At 36.2% G+C, this 24,629-nt stretch overlaps 2 long non-coding RNA genes across 2 annotated transcripts in view; both read right to left on the bottom strand.

Moving 5' to 3' along the window:
• LOC123608612 overlaps nt 1–10,248 on the bottom strand; it is a 92,709-nt gene extending 82,461 nt beyond the window's left edge. Inside the window, exon 1 of the long non-coding RNA XR_006717339.1 lies at nt 10,178–10,248. This is a non-coding gene — a long non-coding RNA (uncharacterized LOC123608612). The remainder of the gene's footprint in view (nt 1–10,177) is intronic.
• A 225-nt stretch (nt 10,249–10,473) lies between these two features.
• LOC123608603 overlaps nt 10,474–24,629 on the bottom strand; it is a 79,388-nt gene continuing 65,232 nt past the window's right edge. The window contains exons 5-6 of the long non-coding RNA XR_006717333.1: nt 21,182–21,338; nt 10,474–10,541 (exon numbers count right to left, since the gene is read on the bottom strand). This is a non-coding gene — a long non-coding RNA (uncharacterized LOC123608603). The remainder of the gene's footprint in view (nt 10,542–21,181; nt 21,339–24,629) is intronic.

Raw genomic sequence — 24,629 nt, 5'->3', positions numbered from 1 at the left:
ACATTGCTTCAATCTTTTGCCACCCTCATCCTCCTGAGATATTGATTCATAGTTCTAGTGTGGGATTGACAAATCTTCATTTTTAATGAGTACTCTTCCCTCAAAATGCTGATAGGAATTGACCGCAGCTCATACTATGAGAGGCACTTCTCTAGAATAAGTGTGCACCCGAGGTTGTGGTCTCTGACTTTCTAATCTTTTTACCACAAACATAAACCAAATTTTCTTTAAAGCATAATGGCTCAATTGGTATCCCTCTCATCTCTCCATCCAATCCTGATCAAGGAAAACAGCTTAGGCACCACTTGTAATTAAGATTAGCACCCTCCCTGCACCAGGTTCTTATTTTACGTAACCTCCTGGTAATTTCCTTTGTTCTGACATCCGGTGCCTTAGTGACAGCATCTAAATCTGGGAAATGCCAAAATTCAATATGGAGCTTTTTTTGGCTTTTTTTTAAGTGCTTTTATTTAAATCCAATCATTTTTTGCTCCACAATGAATATGATAAATCATAAAGTTTTACCCAGTGTCATTGTTTGTATGCTATTATATCATAATTATTCTTAATGGTTTTATTATGATATAATTTATACCATAAAGTTCACCCGTAGAAGTGTGTTCAAGTATACAATTCAATGGTACTTAGAGTTTTTTACAAAACTGTGCAACCATCACCATAATCTAACTTACAAACATCTTTATCATCCCAAAAAGAAGTCCTCCACCCATTAGCAGTCACTTCTCATCCTCACTCTCTGTCCCACGAACCCTAGTCAACCACTAATCTACCTTTTGTCTCTCATAGATTTATTTATTCTGTGTTTTTTGTATAGATGTAACCTTATAATACGTGGTCTCTTGTGACTGACTTCTTTCACTCAGCATAATGTCTTTGAAGTTCATGCAAATTGTAGTATCCATCAGTTCTTCATTCCTTTTTTGGCCAGATAATATTCCATGATATGGGTATATAACATTATGTCTATCGCTTCATCAGTTGATGAACATTTAGGCGGTTTCTAGTTTTTGGCTATTATGAATAATACTGCTGTGAGCATCCATGTACAAGTTCCTCTTTAGCCATATATTTTCAGTTCTCTTGGGTATATATATATATATACCTAGGTATAGAATTTCTGGGTCGTTTGGTGACTCGATGTTTAACAGTGAGGAGTTGCTAAAGTGAGGCTGTACCATTTTACATTCCTACCAACAATAAATGAGCATTCCAATTTCTCCACATCTTTAACAGCACTTGTTATTGTCTTTTTCATTATAACTATTGTAGTAAATATGTAGTGTCTCATTGTGGTTTTGATTTCCATTTCCCTAATGGCTAAAGATGTTGGGCCTCGTTTCCTGTACTTTTTGGTAATTTGTATCTTTTTAAAAGAAGTATCTATTCTTATCCTTTGCCCATTTTAAAATTGGATTGTCATTTTATTATGGAGTTGTAACAGTTCTTTATAGAGTCTGGATTTATTTTCAAATATATGATTTGCAATTTTTTTTCCCCAGTCGGCAGACTGTCTTTACACCTTCCTGCTGGCGTCCTTTGATGCACAAAAGTTTTTTAATTTTGATGAAGCCCAAGTTAATAGTCTTTTATTTCTTGTGCTTTTCCTGCTGCATCTAAGAAATCATTTCCTAACCCAGGATCATGAAGATTTACTTCTGTATATTCTTCTAAGTTTTATTACCATGATGATGTTTACAGATGTGATTGAATGGGAAGAGAGATTTAAAGCGGTATGATTAGAGAGCTATTAAGAGAAAACATTTCAATTACTTAATTTTACAGATAGTAATTACTAGGATTATGGGATAGTTCCCAGGCATTAACTCTAACTATAAATACATTGACAAAAAATAGATAGTACCAATAAAGAAAGAACTGCAAAGTCATGGTAGGCCTAAAGGAACTTCAAGGGTAGGTAGCAAACCTGGATTATTGAGAAGTCATAGGAAGACTTTGTGCCTCAGCACAGGGCAACTGTGGGGGACACTTGAATATAGCAGCTCTGACAGCTGTCAGCCATAAGCAAAAAGTCAAGAACCCCAACTCCTGCTCTCATACTCCAGGGCATTGGTGAGACAGAATGGAGTTATTTCCACGCTATACAAGAAGTAAAGGCTTGGAACTATGCAGGTTGATCCTTCATTTGTCACTGTGAGAATGGAAGGTTTATTTTTCTTCAGATAGTAGAGAGCTGTGTCTAAGCACAAGTAACTATCTGCTTTGTCACCATCCCTGGCACTCTACTGATGCTGGCTATCTCTCAGGCCCAATGGCCAAATGCCAAAGATGATTGATCAACCGTTCTCCATGTCCAGGTTCGAAGAAGGATCCAAAAGATATTATTATTTCATAATAGAAGGAACATAGGTAAGGATAAAAGAAGAATTTACTGATGACCTGTCAAAGTAACTTCATCAGAGAAATAATTTTGAATCCAGTTTTTCCCCTTTATATTTCCTACATTGTGTGAAGAAGAAATGTCTCCTAATTCAGTGAATAGATTACCTATGTGAAAAATGGCAACTTATGTTGAAACATTATTCCTTCCCTTCAAAACACAATACAAAATAATCATGCATAACCTTCACTGTGAACTATTTTGCACACTGCACGACACATTCAATACATTTAGAATCCTCTAATTTAATTTTATCAAATGTTTCTATAAAGCAACTATACTATAATACTACCATGGTTATGGGACTCAGGAAGGTATCATGATTTAACATTTGTATCTCTCTGCTTCTCCAAGCTTCATTATCTTTATTCTGTTGCTATTGCCATGGAAATCATGTATGTTTTTCCAATGGACACTTTTAAATTTTCATTAAATATTTGCTCATATTTTTCCATTTTGATATAATTTTATCTACTTGTTCCTTAAAACAATCTTCAGGATAAGAATTTGAGTTTTGAAATACATCCAACTTTGCAAGCATGTTGCAAATTCTCTTAGTACTAATGTGACTCAGAATAGTTACCTCTTCTCAAATCCAGACTTTTAATATAGAAATGAATCATCCCATAATCCCGATCTTATTCTGTCATGCCCATCTATGCAAAGATGGTTTATAAGATTTGTGAAATTTCCTTTAGCTAAAGGGATTGCAAATGCAGATAATAGTCTAAAGGATAAATAAAATTTACTGAAGCAACACATTTAAAAACAGGTTTAATCAAGACTCATTTGTTCATGTGGAGACTAACAGGGTAGAAGTAAGGAAAAGATATTAAACAAGAAATTAGAAGACCCAAATTCCAATCAAGACTATGCTACTATGTTCTTTTACAAACTTAAGCAGATTAATTAATTTCTCAGGGTGTAATAATTAGGAGTGTACAGAGATATGAGTAACAGCAAAACTGACCAAAAGTAGCTTAAGAAATAAAGAATTGTCTCATGCAAGAGGAAAAGATATTGATACAGAAATACTAATTTGGTTTAGTGGCTGGTTCCAATTATCAAAGATCCAAACTCTTTCCATCCTCCTACTCTATTGTCTTTCTATCCTTAGTCTTGCCATCTCATAGTCTCAAGATGGCTGCCAAGTTCCAGGTATCACACTCCCATTGAAAAATAAGATTTTTATATGTCTACTTTGTCTTTTAAATAATCAAATGGAATTTTTTCCCTGAAATAATCCAGCCGATTATCCCTTATATATTGTTGCCTAAAAGTTGGTCAAATGGCCACCTTTATATATGAGAGAATCTGGGAAAGTGAGTATCTGGTTTATCCAGCCTCTATAAAGGGAAACAGACAAAGGAGCCTCACGACTCTGCCTATAAATGTGAAAGTTGGGTAAACTGATCTCTCGGGTGTAGCTCTAGACTAATGAGTAACTTTTGAAAATAAAATGTCATGAAAAACAAGTGACCTGAATTCTACTTTACATATTTTAAGAGGTGTCAGTTTTTACCAAATCCCTGTGATAGCATTCTGTGTCATCTCTAAAACAAAGCAAAACAAACATCCTCCATCCACGATTCCAAAATTCTAAAGTGAACAGTCTCTCCTCTTCCCTAGCTAGAAAAAAACAAAAAAAATAAAAACAAAAATCATTCTAAGTGGTCCAGACACTGAGTCATTCAATTTAACTGTGATGGGACTACATCTATTTTTGAGATTTTGTCATCGTGGTTTAAGAACACTAACTGTCTACAGACACTTTGAATATTTTTCCCAGCACAACTCTGAGTTTATGCTGCCCTAAATTTAAAATGCAAAATTAACGATGTAAAAGGCTAAATAAATAATTCTATTATAAAAAGCACAAGTGATCATGTTCTTAAAAAATTCAAAGAATTCAAAATGTATTGAATTTGTCCAAATGACATTCCATTTGTGTCTCATACTTCCATGTGATATTACACGTACCTGCGCTTCATTTTTCTGAGTTACACAGCCACCCACTACTATTAAAAGCACTCCTTGGGGCGCCTGGGTGGCGCAGTCGGTTGAGCGTCCGACTTCAGCCAGGTCACGATCTCGCGGTCCGTGGGTTCGAGCCCCGCATCAGGCTCTGGGCTGATGGCTCAGAGCCTGGAGCCTGTTTCCGATTCTGTGTCTCCCTCTCTCTCTGCCCCTCCCCCGTTCATGCTCTGTCTCTCTCTGTCCCAAAAATAAATAAACGTTGAAAAAAAAATTAAAAAAAAAAAAAAAAGCACTCCATCACCAAATAATATATGTATTCTGAAATTAAAACAAGATACTACACGAGAAAACTTTGGAAGCCAGAATGTTGCCAGCTGTGAGTGCCAGATGTGATTACAGAGCAACAACAAACAATGATGCAATCAGCCTATTGGTTAGCCAGAAACTGTGAACACCCAGAAAAGGTTCTGTCTGAATACATACTCAATGGTGTGTTCCAAACTACTGTGCAAAAATGCTTGTTTTATCCAGATACTCTATGGGAATATTTAGCTGTTACATTGTAAATGCTGTTATTTTGGTTTCTAAAAATGTCATGACAGGAAATGATTTCAGGGAGGAGTTGCCAAGATGGCTGTTAGGCAAAAGCAAGGGTTGGGGGGGGGGGGTGCTGTTAAACCTAGAGAACAAGAAGCTGGAAAAGTTGAATACACAACTTACTATTTGCAATAAAGTAGATTCTTAAAATCCAAAAAAAAAAAAAGAAAAAAATTTTCCCCTCCAATTATCATTGCCAAAATGATGACTATGGTTTAAAGAGTGCTTACTGCTCATTGTCACAAAGGTTATAATGTTTCTGCTCTTGGACAGTCATCAGGTTAATAAATGACTAAGAGAAGAAAGCCAGTTTATGTAGAGGAAAGAGATGACTCCCTGTTTCCCAGACAGTACAGCAAATGGGCAGTTGCAGCCTTTTGCTAAGAATTTCTACAGGTTCAGAAATGCCCATTCTCATGGTATTTTTTTATTTTTTCCCTGTTTGAGAAGTACAAGGTGAGAATACCTGAGGACAGGTAAGAATAGAGGTTGGTCAGAAAGTAATTATACTTAATGCCACATTGGGAGTTTGACCTTCCTCAGAGGGCTGCTAAAGTAAATAGTTACAGTAAATATTAACTGAAGAGCTATAGAAATTCAAAGAAAAAGAAAGGGGAATGGGAAGAGGAAGGAGGAGGGAGGGGAAACTAATTATTTTTCCCTTGAAGAGATTCATGTTATAGAACAGCTCTTTAAGTATAAAATTCTTAGTTTAGCCAACTTATTTCTCATTAATGATATTTACTAATTATATGCCTATCTTTAAGTAATAAGTTGTTTTGTTTTACTACTGTTTCTGTTAGGTCTGCAAATAGTCAGATATTACAACAGACCCCTAGGAAAATCGCTTTAGATATAGAGAAAAAATAATGGTTATGCCATAACTCATCAATAAAACTTTTCAGAAAAGTGTTAAACATATCTAATTTTACTTTCCTATTTTTCAGGTAAACTCAATGTCCTCCCCTCTTCAACAGCAAGATAAACGAACTTTTTCAACCATTTATTTTTAGATTCCCACTTAAGATCCTTTACTATCTAGTGTGTTCCCCATGTGCTTTAAGGTATAAGTTGCATACAATTTTATTACTCAAACTATTATCCCTATATTCCCCCCATATTACACACTGCTTTACACATAAGTGTTGGCATATATATAATATATATATATATATATGGAAGCTTCCATAAATCTTTTTTTAGCCAAAAAAAAAAAAAAAAATAGATAGTGAGTAAGGAAAGAGGGAAGGAGAGAAGGAAGAAAAAAGAAGGAAAGCTAAGGGGCACCTGGGTGGCTCAGTTGGTTGAGCATCTGACTTCAGCTCAGGTCACGATCTCATGGTTTGTGAGTTTGAGCCCCACCTCGGGCTATGTGCTGACAGCTCAGGGCCTGGATCCTGTCTCAGATTCTGTGTCTCCCTCTCTTTCTGCCTCTCCTAGCTTGTGTCTCTGTGTGTCTCTCTCTCAAAAATAAATAAACATTAAAAAAAAAAGGAAGGGAAGCTAAGTCCATAAATATTTATTAAACACCATTGTTGGCAAATGTCAGAAAGGTGAATCAACTGCCTCTTATATTCATGTTCATAAAATGAAGTGATTTTAATTTTATTCCATATATATAATATGATTTTAACACAACAAAAGAGGAAAAATAAGAGCCAACAACACAATAATACAATTATAGGAAAATATTATCAAAAACTTTATGCCAACAAATTGGACAACATGGAAGAAATGGATAAATTTCTAGAAACATATAAACTACTCAAAATGAAACAAGAGGACATAGAAAACTTGAACATAACAATAACCAGCAAAGAAATTGAATCAGTAACAAAAAATCTCCCAACAAACAAAAGTCCAGGGCCAGATGGCTTCAGAGACAAATTCTACCAAACATTTAAAGAAAAGTTAATACCTATTCTTCTCAAACTATTCCAAAAAATAGAAATGGAAGGAAAACTTCCAAATTCATTCTATGAAGCCAGTATTACCCTGATACCAAACAGGGATACCAAACCAGACAAAGACACCACTAAAAAAGCAAACTACAGGCCAATATCCCTCATGAACATGTATGCAAAAGTTCTTAGGAAAATACTAGCAAATCAAATCCAACAGTTCATTAAAAGGATCACTCACTGTGATCAAGTGGGATTTATTCCAGGGCTATAAAGGTAGTTCAATATTTGCAAAACAATCAACGTGCTATACCACATTAATAAACGAAAGATAAGAACTTTCAACAGATGCAGAAAAAGCATTTGACAAAGTATGACAGTTATTCATAATAAAAAATCTCAACAAAAGCAGGGTTAGAGGGAACAAACCTCTACATATATGAGACCATATATGAGAAATCCAAAGCTAATAGCATCCTCAGTGTAGAAAAACTGAGAGCTTTTCTTCTAAAGTCCAGAACAAAACAGGGATGTCCACTCTCAACACTACTATTTAACATAGTACTGGATGTCCTAGCCACAGCAATCAGACAACAAAAAAGGAATAAAATGCATCCAAACTGGCAGAGAAGAAGTCAAACTGTCACTATTTGCAGATGACATGACACTCTATGTAGAAAACCTGAAGGATGCTACACACACACACAAAACATTGCTAGAACCAATACACGAATTTAGTAAAGTCACAGGATACAAAATCAACATACAGAAATCTATCACATATCTATGCACCAATAATGCACCAGAAGCAGAAAGAGAAAATGAGGAATCAATCTTATTTTCAATTACACCAAAACCATAAGATACCTAGGAATGAGCCTAACCAAAAAGGTAGAAGATCTGTACTCTGAAAACTATAAAACACTGATGAAAGAAATTGAAGATAACACAAGAAAATAGAAAAACATTCCATATTCATGAATTAGAAGAACAAATATTATTTAAATGTCTATACTACCAAAGCAATCTACACATTTAAAGTAATCCCTATCAAAATACCACCAGCATTTTTCACCGAGCTAGAACAACAATCCAAAAATTTGTGTGGAACCACACAAAAGACCCCAATAGCCAAAGCAATCTTAAAAAAGAAAAGCAAGGCTGGAGGCATCACAATCCCACACTTCCAGACCTCAATATTAGAGAGCTATAGTGATCAAGAGGATATGGTACTGGCACAAATATAGACACATTGATCAATGGAACAGAATAGGAAACGTACAAATGAACTCACAATTATATGGCCAATTAATCTTCAACAAAGCAGGAAAGAATATCAAATGGAAAAATGGCAATCTCTTCAAAAATGCTGTTGGGAAAACTGGACAGTAACATGCAAAAGAATGAAACTGGACCACTTTCTTACACCACACACAAATAAATTCAAAATGGATGAAAGACCTAAATACAAGACATAAAACCATTAAAATCCTATAGGAAGACATAGGCAGTAACCTCTTTGACATTGGCTGTAGCAACTTCTTATTAGATATGTCTCCTGACGCAAGGGAAACAAAAGCAAAATAAACTATTGAGACTATATCAAAATAAAAAGCTTCTGCACAGCCAAGGGAAACAATCAACAAAACTAAAAGGCAACCTACAGAATTGAAGAAGATATTTGCAAATGACCTATCTTATCAAGGGTTAGTATCCAAAATATATAAAGAACTTCTCAAACCCAACATCCAAAAAACAAATAACCCAGTGAAGAAATGGGCAGAACACATGAATAGACAATTGTGCAAAGAAGACATACAGATGGTCAACAGATACATGAAATGATGTTCAACATCACTCATCATCAGGGAGATGCAAATCAAAATCACAATGAGATACCACCTCACACCAGTCATAATGACTAAAATTAACAACACAGGAAACAACAGGTGTTGGTGAGGATGCAGAGAAAGGGGGACCCTCTTACACTGTTGGTAAGAATACAAATTGGTGCAGCCAGTCTGGAAAACAGTATGGAGGTTCCTCAAAAAGTTAAAAATAGAACTACCCTACGATCCAGAAACTGCTCTACTGGTCATTTACCCAAAGGATACAAAAATACTAATTTGAAGGGATACATACACTCTGATGTTCATTGCAGCATTATCAACAATAGCCAAAATATGAAAAGAGTCAATATGCCTATCAACCAATGAATGAATAAAGAAGATGTGATATACATATACAATGGAATATAACTCAGGCATCAAAAAGAATGAAATCTTGCCATTTGTAATAATGTGGATGGAGCTAGGGAATATTATCCTAAGTGAAGTAAGTCAGTCAGAGGAAGACAAATAATATGATTTCACCCATATGTGAAATTTAAGAAGCAAAACAAACAAACATAGTGGGGAACAAAGAAAGGAAAACCAAGAAACAGACTCTTAACTACAGAGAACAAACAGGGCTACTGGAGGGGGTGGGGGGTGACTGGGGGGATGAGTGAAATAGCTGATGGGGATTAAAGAGTGCCCTTGTGATGAGCACCAGGTGTTGTATATAAGCAATGAATCACTGTATTGTACACCTGAAACTAATATTACACTGTATGTTAACTAACTGAAATTTAAATAACTTGGAAGAAGAAGAAAAAAAGTCTGGCTCAGGAAAAAATAAGTCACTCATAGTTACTAAATTTAGCACTTCTCACTTTAACAAGTGTGCTTATCTAATTATTTGTTCATTTATTCATACATAAAAATTAATTTTATAAAAATATTTCAACAATTCAATAATCCCAAATATCAGGAAACTAAACCAAATTATCCCTCATTATTATTCTGGTATGTAATAGTTTTTAAATTTGGTTTTCTTTCTCCTATGTATTCCAAAAGCATCACTTCTGGATAAGCAGGTAAATAGACAATTGGGTTAAAATTAAGGAGTATAAAAAAGTCAACTAATGTGTTAAAAAAGGATTTTTCTTATTTTATTTTAAATAACTATTATAAAAATTAGACTGTTAATGGCATTGATTAATGTGTGAAAGAAAAACCACGCTTTACATTTTCTTTTACAGTGAATGAGAGACTATAACTCAAATAGATCTGGAACTTGATTTTTCATTTCTCCACTGAGTCAGTATTGATTTCTTTAATCTTTTTTAAGTCTTTTTTCATTCAACTAGTGTTGGTCTATTTTTCAGATCTGAGGCATTCCTCATAGAAATGCATTCCCTGTTTGTCAACCAACAATTTAGATAAATGTCAAGTTCACATACCTAAGGAGAAGAAAAGTGTTTCTAACAGCCATCCGTTATCAATGAGGACAGAGTTTGTTGTCATTTAAATGTTGGGGCGCCTGGGTGGCTTGGTCGGTTAAGCGTCCGATTTCAGCTCAGGTCATGATCTCACGGGCCGTGAGTTCGAGCCCCGCGTCGGGCTCTGTGCTGACAGCTCAGAGCCTGGAGCCTGTTTCCGATTCTGTGTCTCCCTCTCTCTCTGCCCCTCCCCTGTTCATGCTCTGTCTCTCTCTGTCTCAAAAATAAATAAACGTTAAAAAAAATAAAAATAAAAATAAATGCTATATAGCACCGATACAACTGCCTCAGAAGTCTTGAAAAATAAATTTGTTTCCTGAGGCATCTAAAACACAAACATTAGAGGTCAGAAACAGAGTAATAGGGACTATAAACATACATGACTGCTTAGCTACTATTGTTCAGAAATTAAGTATAACTCAAGGTGTGGTAGGTTAATGAAAATCTAATTGGATGGAGGAAGTAGCAGAAAGGAAATGTGTACTGTAGGTGAACAGCTTATAGACAAAATGTTACAGAGCTGAGGTTATGTTGCACCGAATGGATCTGAATTTATTCTAGATGTATTCTTGGCTAATTTTACTATTATGGTGAGATAATTAGCATTATAACACTGTAATTTACTGTTATTTATTAATTTAATATTAAATTCAACATTCCAACAAGAAAATCTTATATACAATTTGGGCCACAAACTAAAAACACATCATTAGCCTCCAGGGATTTCTCTTCTTAGAAAAGAAACAATATTAAAAATAACAATAACAACAGCAAAAACAACTAATTGTAGTGTAGTATTTCAATTAAGTGATCTATAAAGCAAGTACTAATGACTGAAAAGAGGGTGACATCATAATATGAAGGCACTCTGGCAAGGATCTTATGGTACATACTTGCTGGTTTGGTGCCAGCTGATGAAGTTCCTTTGGGAAACTAGGTTGTCTCAGTCCATGTGGAAGGGTAGGCCTTCACCTAATACACCTAATACTTAATACAGGAGTCAGAATGCATGGCTCAGATCTGCAAGGTATAACACTTAGTTCCCAATACATAACAACTGATTCAGGGTTGGGTCTGTGAGCCTACTTGGCCACTTCAGACTGAATTCAGCTACTTGTTTGAAAGCCATAGTAACAAATGCTCTTTTCTTCAATCTACATGAACCCTGAGGAAATCTCTGGCAACTATCTTGTCTTCAGGTGTCATCTGAGAAGGTAAATAAGAATACTGTTGTTGCCATTATAAGTCACCGCAAATTTGGTGGCTTAAAATAATAAAAATTTACTTTCTCATAGTTCTAGAAGCTAGAATTACAAAGTCCAGAATCAAAGTGTTTGCAGACCTATGCCCCCTCTGCAAACAATGGAAAAGTCCTTCCTTGTCTCTTCATTGCTTCTGGTAGTTGCCAAAAATCCTTGGTGTACCTTGGCATATAGATGGATTACTACAATCTCTGCCTCTGTCTTCACATAGAATTGTACTTGTCTCTCCTGTGTCTCTGTGTCTTGTGTTCAAATCTATGTTTCCTTATAAGGACTTTAGTCATTGCATTTAGGGCCCACCCTAATCAAGTATGATCTCATCTTAACTTGATTACAACTACAACGATCCTATTTCCAAATAAAGTTATGTTCACAGGTATCAGAGGTTAGGATTTTGACACAGTTTTTTGGGGAAACAAATAAAATACAACAAGCTAGAGATGACATGGTGCCTTTGATGTCATCTGTAATAACCCAATACTGCTTAATTTAGAACTAAAAATATATGTTTTGAATGAAATTAACTGTAATCTCCTTTTGTGAAGCATGTGACTGATGACACAATGGCACTTAGGGGTGCCTGGGTGGCTCAGTTGGTTAGGCATCTGACTTCCACTCAGGTTATGATCTCACAGTCTGTGAGTTCAAGCCCTGGGATGGGCTCTGTGCTGACATCCCAGCGTCTGGAGCCTGCTTTGGATCCTGTGTCTCCCTTTCTTTCTGCCCCTCACCCGCTATCACTCTGTCTCCCTCCCTCTCTCAAAAAAAATAAATATTGAGCTGAGGAATAGAAGATAAGGGAAGATGGCACATAGGAGGACGCTGGGCTCACCTTGTCCAGCTGATCACATAGATTCCACCCACATCGGCCTAAATAACCCAGAAAACCACCAGAAGACTAGCAGAATAGACTCTCTGGAGCCAAGCGTAGACAAGAGGCCAATGGAAGAGGGTAGGAAGGGCAGACGCGGTGCGTGCTACACAGACTGGCAGGAGGGAGCCAGGGTGGTAGAGAGGCAGCCCGGCAGGCAAGGTAGAGCCCCCAAAGTCTGGCTTGCAAAAGTGGAGGGGCCGGACTGCATGAGTTCTGACAGCCAGGGGAACTTAACATCTAGAATGTTAAAAGTCAACAGCTCTGCTCTCAGAGCACGGGGAGGGTGAGAGGACACCAGGAGGGAGAGTTTTTGAGCCCGGGAAGACAGAGCTCAGCTCAGCGGGGGAACAAAGGTGCTGGCAAACACCATTTCTCTCTCCCATCCCCCAGCGGAAATTCCAAAGGGAACAAGTTCCTGTCGCTGAATTTGCTTGCACCATGCAAATGCACAACTCTGTGCTTCTGTTCATCCATCCCTCCGAAGCGGCTTGCCTCCCTCCTGGTGCTGCAGGGCCCCTCCTGCAGGGGACCATGGATGGCAAACCTAGCTAAGCCTGCCTCTCCCACTCCTGTGCACCTTGAGGATCCACCCCATCTATTACACCCTTGGCCAGATCCCACCAAAGCAGCACCACAAGCCTGGCAGTGTGCAAGCAGCCCAGACAGAGGCCACACCCCTCCACAGTGAGTCCTGTCCCTGGGAGAGGGGAAGATAAAGTACACACCAGTCTGACTGTGGCCCTAGTTGTGGGCTGGGGGCAGACATTGGGTCTGACTGCGGCCCCACCCACCAACACAAGTTTCTCTGGACAGCACAGGGGAAGTGCCCTGCAGCATGGAGCTACTGCAGGGACTAGCCAAAACGATGAAACGGAAGAATTCTCCTCAAAAGAAACTACAGAAAGTAGCAACAGCTAATGAATTGATCAAAACCTATTTAAGCAATATAATGGAAAAAGAATTTAGAATAATAGTCATTAAATTAATTGCTGGGCTTGAGAAAAGCATAGAGGACAACAGAGAATCTATTGCTACAGAGATCAAGTGACTAAAAAATAGTTATGAGAAATTTAAAAATGTTATAAATGAGGTGTTAAATAAAATGGAGGTGGCCATAGCAGGATTGAAGAGAGAGAAGAGAGAATAGGTGAATTAGAAGATAAAAATACAGAAAAAGAGGAAGCTGAGAAACAGAGACATTAAAAAATCCAGGAGTACAAGGGGAGAATTAGAGAACTGAGTGGTGCAATCAAATGGAACAATATCCATATCATAGGAATTCCAGAAGAAGAAGAGAGAGAGAAAGGGGCTGAAGGTATACTTGAACAAATCATAGCTGAGAACTTCCCTGATCTGGGGAAGGAAACAGGCATTGAAGTCCAAGAGGCACAGAGAACTCTCTTCAGACATAACTTGCATAGATATTCTGTATAACATATCATAGTGAAACTGGCAAAATACAAGGATAAAAAGAGAATTCTGAAAGTAGATAGGGATAAACGGGCCTTAACATACCAAGGGAGACACATAAGGGTAGTAGCAGATCTATCTACTGAAACTTGGCAGGCAGGAAAGGAATGACAGGAAATCTTCAATGTGATAAACAGAAAAAAAATATGCAACCAAGAATCATTTATCCAGCAAGTCTGTCATTCAGAATAGAAGGAGAGATAAAGGTTTTCCCAAACAAAAACTGAAGGAATTCATCACAACTAAACCAGCCCTACAAGAGATCCTAAGGGGAACTCTGTAAGTGAAATGTTGCAAGGACCACAAAGTACCAGAGACATCACTACAAGCATGAAACCTACACATATCACAATGACTCTAAACCCATATCCTTCAATAATAACAATGAATGTAAATGGACTAAACGCTCCAACCAAAAGACATGGGGCAACAGAATGGATAAAAAAAAACAAGACTCATCTATTTGCTGTCTACAAGAGATTCATTTTAGATCCGAGGACACCTTCAGATTGAAAGTGAGGGGATGGAAAACTATCTATCATTTTACTGGAAGTCAAAAAAAGCTGGAGTAACCATACTTATATCAGACAAACTAGACTTTAAATTAAAAGCTATAGCAAGAGTTGAAGAAGGGTATTATATAATAATTACAGGGTCTATACATCAGGAAGAGCTAACAATTATAAATGTCTATGCACCAAATACGGAGGCCCCCAAATATATAAAACAATTACGCACAAACATAAGCAACCTTATTGATAAGAATGTGGTAATTGCAGGGGACTTTAATACTCTACTTACAACAATGGATAGATCATCTAGACACAGAATCAATAAAGAAAGGAGGGCCCTGAATGACACAATGGATCAGATGGTCTTGACAGATATATTTAGAACTCTGCACCCTAAAGCAACAGAATATACTTTCTTCTCCAATGCACACAGAACATTCTCCAAGGTAGATCACATTCTGGGTCACAAAACAGCCCTTCATAAGTGTAACAGAATTGAAATCATACCATGCACACTTTCAGAACACAATGCTATGAAACTTGAAATCAACCACAGAAAAAAGTCTGGAAAACCTCCAAAAGCATGAAGGGTAAAGAATACCCTACTAAAGAATGAATGGGTCAACCAGGTAATTAGAGAAGAAATTTAAAAAATATATGGAAACAAATGAAAATGAAATACAACAATCCAAACACTGGGACGTAGTAAAGACAGTCCTGAGAGGAAAATACATTGCAATCCAGGCCTATCTCAAGAAGCACGAAAAATCCCAAATACAAAATCTAATAGCACACCTAAAGGAAATAGAAGCAGAACAGCAAAGACACCCCAAGCCCAGCAGAAGAAGAGAAATAATAAAGATCAGAGCAGAGAAAAACAATGTAGAATCTAAAAAAACAGTAGAGCAGATCAATGAAACCAAGAGTTGTGTTTTTCTGAAAAAATAAACAAAATTGATAAACCTCTAGACATGCTTCTCAAAAAAAAAAAAAAAAAAGGGAGATGACCCAAATAGATAAAATCATGAATGAAAATGGAATTATTACAACCAATCCCTCAGAAATACAAGCAATTATCAGAGAATACTGTGAAAAATTATATGCCATCAAACTGGACAACCTGGAAGAAATGGACAAATTCCTAAGCACCCACACACTTCCAAAACTCAAACAGGAGGAAATAGAAAATTTGAACAGACCTATAACCAGCAAAGAAATTGAATCAGTCATCAAAAATCTCCCAACAAATGAGTCCAGGACCAGATGGCTTCCCCGGGGAATTCTACCAGACAGTTAAAGCAGAGATAATACCTATCCTTCTCAAGCTGTTCCAAAAAATCGAAAGGGAAGGAAAACTCCCAGACTCATCCTATGAAGCCAGCATGACTTTGATTCCCAAACCAGAGAGAGACCCAGCAAAAAAAAAAGAACTACAAGCCAATATCCCTGATGAATATGGATGCAAAAATTCTCAATAAGATACTAGCAAATCGAATTCAACAGCATGGAAAAAGAATTATTCACCATGATCAAGTGGGATTGATTCCTGGGATGCAGGGCAGGGCTGGTTCAACATTCGCAAATCGATCGTGATACATGACATTAATAAAAGAAAACATAAGAACCATATGATCCTGTCAACCGATGCCGAAAAAGCATTTGACAAAATTCAGCATCCTTTCTTAATAAAAACCCTCGAGAAAATCAGGATAGAAGGAACATACTTAAATATCATAAAAGCCGTTTATGAAAAGCCCAAGGTAACATCATTCTCAATGGGGAAAAACTGAGAGCTTTCCCACGAGATCAGGAACACAACAGAGATGTCCACTCTCACCGCTGTTGTTTAACAGAGTGTTGGAAGTTCTAGCATCAGCAATTAGACAACAAAAGGAAACCAAAGGCATCAAAATTGGCAAAGATGAAGTCAAGCTTTCACTTTTTGCAGATGACATGATATTATACATGGAAAATCCAATAGACTCCACCAAAAGTCTGCTAGAACTGATACATAAATTCAGCAAAGTCTCAGGATGCAAAATCAATGTACAGAAATCAGTTGCATTCTTATACACTAACAATGAAGCAACAGAAAGACAAAGAAACTGATCCCATTCACAATTGCACCAAGAATCATAAAATACCTAAGAATAAACCTAACGAAAGATGTAAAAGATCTGTTTCCTGAAAACTATAGAAAACTTATGAAGGAAATTGAAGAAGATACAAAGAAATGGAAAAACATTCCGTGCTCATGGATTGGAAGAATAAATATTGTTAAAATGTCAATACTACCCAAAGCTGTCTACACATTCAATGCAATCCCAATCAAAACTGCACCAGCATTCTTCTCAAAACTAGAACAAGCAATCCTAAAATTCATGTGGAACCACAAAAGACCCCGAATAGCCAAAGTAATTTTGAAGAAGAAGACCAAAGCAGGAGGCATCACAATCCCAGACTTTAGCCTCTACTACAAAGCTGTCACCATCAAGGCAGCATGGTATTGGCACAAAAACAGACACATAGACCAATGGAATAGAATAGAAACCCCAGAACTAGACCCACAAACGTATGGCCAACTCATCTTTGACAAAGCAGGAAAGAACATCCAATGGAAAAAAAGACAGTCTCTTTAAAAAATGGTGCTGGAAGAACTGGACAGCAACATGCAGAACAATGAAACTAGACCACTTTCTTATACCATTCACTAAAATAAACTCAAAATGGATGAAGGATGTGAATGTGAGACAGGAAACCATCAAAACCCTAGTGGAGAAAGCAGGAAAAAAACCTCTCTGACCTCAGCCGTAGCAATTTCTTACTTGACACATCTCCAAAGGCAAGGAAATTAAAAAGCAAAAATGAACTATGGGACCTCATCAAGATAAAATGTTCTTCACTGCAAAGTTAACAGTCAACAAAACTAAAAGGCAATTGATGGAATGGGAAAAGATATTTTCAAATGACATATCGGACAAAGGGCCAGTATCCAAAATCTATAACAAACTCACTAAATTCCACACCCGAAAAACAAATAATCCAGTGAAGACATGGGCAGAAGACATGAATAGACACTTCTCTAAAGAAGACATCCAAATGGCCAACAGGCACATGAAAAGATGCTCAACGTCGCTCCTCATCAGGGAAATACAAATCAAAACCACAGTGAGATATTACCTCATGCCAGTCAGAGTGGCTAAAATGAATAAATCAGGAGACTATAGATGCTGGAGAGGATGTGGAGAAACGGGAACCCTCTTGCACTGTTGGTGGGAATGCAAATTGGTGCAGCCACCCTGGAAAACAGTGTGGAGGTTCCTCAAAAAATTAAAAATAGATCTACCCTATGACCCAGCAATAGCACTGCTAGAAATTTACCCAAGGGATACAGGAGTGCTGATGCATAGGGGCACTTGTACACCAATGTTTATAGCAGCACTTTCAACAATAGCCAAATTATGGAAAGAGCCTGAATGTCCATCAACTGATGAATGGATAAAGAAATTATGGTTTATATATACAATGGAACACTACTTGGCAATGAGACAGAATGAAATATGGCATTTTGTAGCAATGTGGATGGAACCGGATAGTGTTATGGTAAGTGAAATAAGTCATACAGAGAAAGACAGATACCATATGTTTTCACTCTTATGTGGATCCTGAGAAACTTAACAGAAGAACATGTTGGAGGGGAAGGGGAAAAAGAAAAGTTACAGAGAGGGAAGGAGGCAAACCATAAGAAACTCTTAAACACTGAGAATAAACTGAGGATTGATGGGGGGGTGGGAGGGAGGGGGAAAGTGGGTGATGGGCATTGAGGGAGGCACCTGTTGGGATGAGCACTGGGTATTGTAGGAAACCAATTTGACAATAAATTTCATATTAAAAAATAAAATAAAATAAAAAAATAAAATAAAATAAAATAAATATATATATATTTTAATTATAAACAACGGCATATCAGCTCTTCTTTCTCTGATAAATCATACTGAACAAGCACATCAGGCAAAGTGTGTTGGGTTTCTCTGCTAGAATAACTGAAATTGTGGTACTTTTATTTCAAATAATTTATTAAACTCAAGGAAGAATCAGAAAAAAAGAATGTCAGATGATCTCATTAAGTAACCAACTAAGCTCTAAAGTATTTAGAAACAAAATGAACCAAATAAGCTAAATCATTTCAGATGACTTACTAATCACAAATATTTTCAATGGCTTAGTTATATCTAAATGATATTTTATTCATTAAGAAATATCTTATTAAACTAAACATTAGATATAGTCAGAAGACCTAGGTTTTCATCCAGACTCTGTCACTAACCAGCTCTATAACTTTAGAAAACACCTCTAACTTCTCTGGGTTTCTTTCTTCTGTAAAATGAAAGGTTGATAATCAAGACAATCTCAAAGGTCCCTTTCCTCCTCAAAAAATGTTTGCATTAAAAAATTCTATTTTTTATCATAATCATTTTAACATTTACGTACCCTGTTCTGCACAGATCAATAAAAGCAATTAATAATAGGTGAGTACTACTGTGCCTGAGGGTGTCTTTTAGCATGTGAGAATAAAAAGCATGAGGAAATTCTACGGTCACAAGATGGCTGCCACTCACAAGATGGCTGCCACAGCTCCAAGCATTACATCTTCAGAAAAAAAAGTCTAAAGCAGTTAAGAATAGTAAGGGTAGAGACTCCTTTTATATCTGTGTAAAAACTTTCTGAGCAAATTTCTCCTCAGGTTCCATTAGCCAGGAATGAGTCACAGGCCCATGCCATAGCAACAAAGGAAAACGGGAGAATCAGTATTTAGCATTTTCAGCCTTTGCATGAGAGACAGGCTCTAACAGCACAAAACAAAGAGGAGAAAGAGTTGTTCATTAGGCAACCAGCAAGGTCAGCCAGAGATTCCTTGCCCCACAAGAAGTGACATTAGAACTTTTGTAATAGATTCTAGCAGCCCCCTACCATGGTATAGTGAAAGATAAAAAATTAATTGGTAACAGTTTTCGTCAGTCATGCTACAACTTTGGTGTGGCCTAGGCAATGCAACTTACTACCTGTATAACCTTGGATAAATTATCTAGCATATCTAAAGTCCTCAGTTTCCTCATCTATAAAATAGGTATAATACCTCAAATGTTTGTTCTGAGGATTAAATGAGAGAACATGTGTAAAGTACCTATATAGTTCCTGACATACAGTAGATACAAAATAAATGTTAGTTTTCATTCTCTTTTCCCTTTCCCTAACTTAGCCTTCCACGCTCCCCTTAGAAAGAAATCCTTTAATTGATTTATATTAATTATATGTACTCTAATCTATCTCCCTCTCCTCCTCCACCTCTCCATCCCTTCCCTCCCCTTCACCCATCTCTGTTTCCTAACTACATACGTCTAGAAAAGGAGCTGTGAGTAAACCATTCTTAAAAGTGGGTTATAAATGGCCTGTGAGAGTATTTATTTTGATGCCTATCTCCAGGAATAAACTGGACAGACATCTCCCTGGTGAACTTTCTTAGGAAAGGCATTAGGAGACACGGTCACAGTGAGATAAGAAGGTTCTCTGGAATTGCTAATCTACTGATGTTGTCCAGAAAGAATCATTAAGAGGAAATTGATTCATGATGAAAAATAACTAAAGGTGACAGGAGAACTTAGAACCCCGGCTGATATTCACCATTTATGGAAAGTATCCCCCTTTCCCACCTCCCATCACATTAGGATAAAAGGCATTGACACATGTAGCTAGAAGAAACTTTCCTCAATCATGAAAAAATATTTAGAGAGCCCACTACATATAGTGACTAAGCTAGGCAATTCCCCATTTATCTCCCCTGGCCAGTTCCAAATCATTCCCTATCCATACAATGGCTACTTTTGGGTCATGAGACAGGAACAACATGGATGAGATGCACCAAACAGTTTTGAAGGACTGGAAAAGAAATGTATAGGCCCAGCTCATGAGTGTATAATGGAAGTAGAAGGGGAAAAAGAAAAAACAGAGATTTTCTTGAGGAATGTGATTGTATGTTATGCCTTCCCTTTTATGAGTTCAAGATATATAATTTAGAATTTTGATTTAAACTGAGATTACATATTTTCTGTTGTGATGTAGTTCAAACAATTCACCACATGGGCCATGACATTATATACACTTAAAATATAAAAATGTGATAGTATTTCATTTTCACTGAGCACTTATCCTGTGCCAGGCATATACTATACGCTCTACACACATTTCTTCATTTACTCCTTCATTTATAATGTGCCTAAGACAGGAACACCTATTATCTCCATTTTCTACTGTAAGAAATAGATTTCCAGAACAAGGTCTCTCAGACAGTCACTCTAAATTCCACCTGATACTGCCCCAACTGGTGCCTTGCCTGTGTATTGCCCAGTTTCCTGTGCTTATCTCTAGGGTCACACTTTACATACTGTTTTGAAATGAGCTTTTAACTGGTCTTTCTCGCCAGCTGGTTTAAGTTTTAGATCCTAAACCTAGTACAACGTAGGAGTTATATAAATACAAAAATACAGATCAAATCAATGAAAAAATAAACTGGAAAATAGGCTATATAAGAAGTACTAAGTTCAGAAGAAGGGAGGTAACCACCGATTGCAGAGGGTAGGAAAGGCTTTGTGGGTGAGGCAGGATCTGTGCGAAGCTTGGAAGAGGGAGAGGATTTAAATGTATAGGGAAGATGGGAGAGGATTCTGGGAAGAGAATATTTTAGCAAAGGCCAAATACCTTGAATGTTTTTAGGTACTAATTCTATCTCTCTAAGAGGATATTTTAAATTGTGTAGCTTATTATGCCATAGAACAAATAAACATATTACATTATTTCCGTGTCAGCCAGCCCCTTCTTCTGGACCAAAGGCATGAAATGTGGTTTCTGCTTCATTAAGACCTTTTTCCACGTCAACAATCCATTGAAAGCATAAAATTGCATTGAGGTCAGAAACCCCATGGGCAACTTTCATCTAACCATATATACTGCATTCATAAAAAAAAAAAAAAATTAAGGGAAAAATGGTAAATATTTCAAGATTAAGTAATCAAGTACAGTTTACTACACAAAAAAAGTGAATATGGAATGCCAAATGTAAAACAACAACAACAAACAAACAAAAAAACCTTAGTGTAAATCAAATAGTGTCCCCAAAATGAGTCTCCCATTTGAAACCCAGGCAAAACCTTTAAATTTTTTTTTCAAAATCTTTTAAACAACTGAAAATGCTGATGTTTAAAAAAGCAAGAAGCCACTTATTCTTGATTTTTATTATTCATACTCAGAACCTTCAAGAAACTAGGATAAGAAATAAAACATAAGAAAATAACTCTTGTTTTACTTTCAGAAATTTTTGTTAAAATGTAATATATATACAGAAGGTGTTCATATTATAAGCATACAGCTCTCTGAACATATGCATGTGATAAATGCCTACCTCAAGAACAAAACATTCAGAGCACTCCAGAGGTTTACCCTTTCCTTTCACTCAGCCTCCCTAAGGATAACCATCTCCTATTTCTAATACCATAGATAAGCTTTGCCTGTTTTTGTATTTTATATACAATGTGTATATAAGTGGGTCATATATCATGTATTATTTTGGGATCTGGATTCCTTTACTTAACAATATATTTGTGAGATTCAACCATTATTGTTGTGGGTAGCTATAGATCATTCATTCTCATTTTTGTCCAGCAATAATTCTCAAAGTGTGGTTGATAAATGTAGGTTAAAGTGTGGTCCAAAAGTAAGCAATTTTCATAAATATTGTAACATATAATTTATCCTTTTTGCCGTATTGATATTTGTACTGATGGTACAAAAGCAAAAGTGGATAAAATTGCTGGCACCTTAGCATAAATCAAGGCAATGACACCAAATTGTACTAAACATCATCCTATCATTGTTCAACACCATGCACCACCAGTAAACAAAAACATAAAACAAAAAAATGACAACTGTATTTAATAACTTCTTTAGTAAAAAAAATATATTAATTACATTAGCTCTCAACCCTTGAGTACATGTCTTTTTAATATTCTGTGTGATGTAAAGTATGCATAAAGTACTTCTACATAAAGTACAATGGATGAAAAAACTCATTAGGAAAAGCAGTGTGAGTTGCAAGCTAAACTAGTCACTTTTGTCATGGAACACAAATTTACTAGAAAGAATGACTGACAGGAAAACAATGGTTATTGAATCTGAGTATTTGGCAGACATTTTCTCAAAAATAAATGAAGGGAACCCTTAACTTTAGGGAAAACTACTGGTAGTAATTTATGTCAATGACACAACTTCAACTTTTTAAACAAAAATTATGATTTGTACAACATGTCCACCACCATGAATTTGACAGCTTCACAACATTTAAATACTTTACTATATGTGATTTTTAAAATATTATATAAGGAAATATGTAAGCATTTGAAGGCTATGCATAAGTCAGTGAACCAATGTTTTCTGAATAATGAATGCCTAATACAAATCATGCATTAGTACAAGATTAATTCAAAGTCCAGGACAGACCAATGGATTTAACATATCAGACTATCAAATGTTCATTGATATGATTTCAGTATCCACATTACAATTAACCTTTAAGGAACTACCACTTGTCAAGTTTTAATGTAGTATCAAAGAAAGATATCCACATGTATTTGAAAGGAAGAAAGAAAGAAAAAAGAAAGGAAGAAAGAAAGAAAGAAAGAAAGAAAGAAAGAAAGAAAGAAAGAAGTGATCTATGTGAGACTGTATCTTCTTCATATACTTTAAGTAAAATATATAACAATAGATCAAACGGAGAAGCAGAGATTAGAAACCAGCTATTTTCTCATAACCCAGTTGTAAATAGATTGCAAAATGTAAAATAACACCTCTGTTCTCATTAATATTTTGTGCAAAATAAAGTACTTTTTATAAAAAATAGCTATTTATGTTACCATGCAATGTGTTTAGTGTTGTTAGCTTTAAATAATTTTATAATAAATATTCTTTAAATTTCTCACTTTTAAATCACAATGTGGTAAACATGAATAGCTATAATCCACATAATCAAAAGCTCTTTAAAGTCCTCAATAATTTTTAAGGGCATAAAGTGTCCTCAGATCAAAAAGTTTGAGAACTTCTGCTATACAGTATTCCACTGTAAGCAGAGGTTTAATTTTAACAGTAATTTCTGGGAATATTCTTGAGATAGTATATATTTAGCTTAATTTCCTCATCTGGCCTTTCTACTTGTGGTTTCTTCTTCTCTCCAACCCTTCTTACACTGGGCCAATCAGATCATTCGCCAGTCCAGTACTTACAGCGGCTGTTACATCAGGTGCATTTTCTTCCTCCTGGCAGGAATATCCCAGAAGACTTTACCAAGAATGTAGGACTGTGCTGTGGCTTTAAGGATTTAGCCAGAAGGAGGTCAGAGGAGGACAGAGCAAACTAGAGCAATGTAAGCAAAGGACTTTTTCTTGGATTATGGACATGGTTTCCTGGGCTTCTCAGTTTAACAGCATCTTCTAACACCAAATATAAAACAATTTCCCTGTGTCTCTGCAACACATAACCTAGTTTTATTCTCTTCAAAATGCCTATCACTCCCTGGCTTTTTTTCTCGGTTTTATTCCTTTATTTTCTTTGCTCCCCATTGCTATTCCCAGAATGAGAGCTTGCAAGATTTTTCTACTTTGTTTACTGTCTGGAACTGTCTCTGGAACACAGTAGATAGCTAATATATATTTGTTGAATTGATTAATCCTTATCTCTTCAGAAGCCTTTTTAATTTGCAATTATAAAAGACAAAGGAAAATACCAAGATCTAGAATACTGTTTTATTTCGTGGGATAGTAGTCTTTCCCCCATTTGGGTATATAAGAAAATAATGGCATAAAGTATTTTACAAAGTTTCCAGGAGCTATATTTTTACTTTAAATATTGCCTCTCCTTTTCTTGGTCTCATCCCATTATTCCTAGCCATATAGACAGTTGCTGCTAAATAACTCCACAACTCTTTGGAAATCTATGACTTAAAAAGAGTGGATTTCCAGCACACTTATTCTAAAGTATTTAAGCTCAATATGTATAGTAATTTATATATTTCATTATAATTTATATTCTCCATTCTGATTGCTAAATGTTTTCAATTTATGAGAATTTTAACATGGGATCTTGTACAAAAGAGCATACTTCCTGAGACTGGCTTTTAAGACTTTTGAAACCAGAAGAAAATATTTTTATTTAAATATTGGCAGTATGCTCAATATGCACCAACATATAAA

Source organism: Leopardus geoffroyi, chromosome A1, assembly GCF_018350155.1.
Source record: "Leopardus geoffroyi isolate Oge1 chromosome A1, O.geoffroyi_Oge1_pat1.0, whole genome shotgun sequence".
Lineage (NCBI taxonomy): Eukaryota > Metazoa > Chordata > Mammalia > Carnivora > Felidae > Leopardus > Leopardus geoffroyi.
This window is presented reverse-complemented; position numbering and strand designations above follow the sequence as displayed.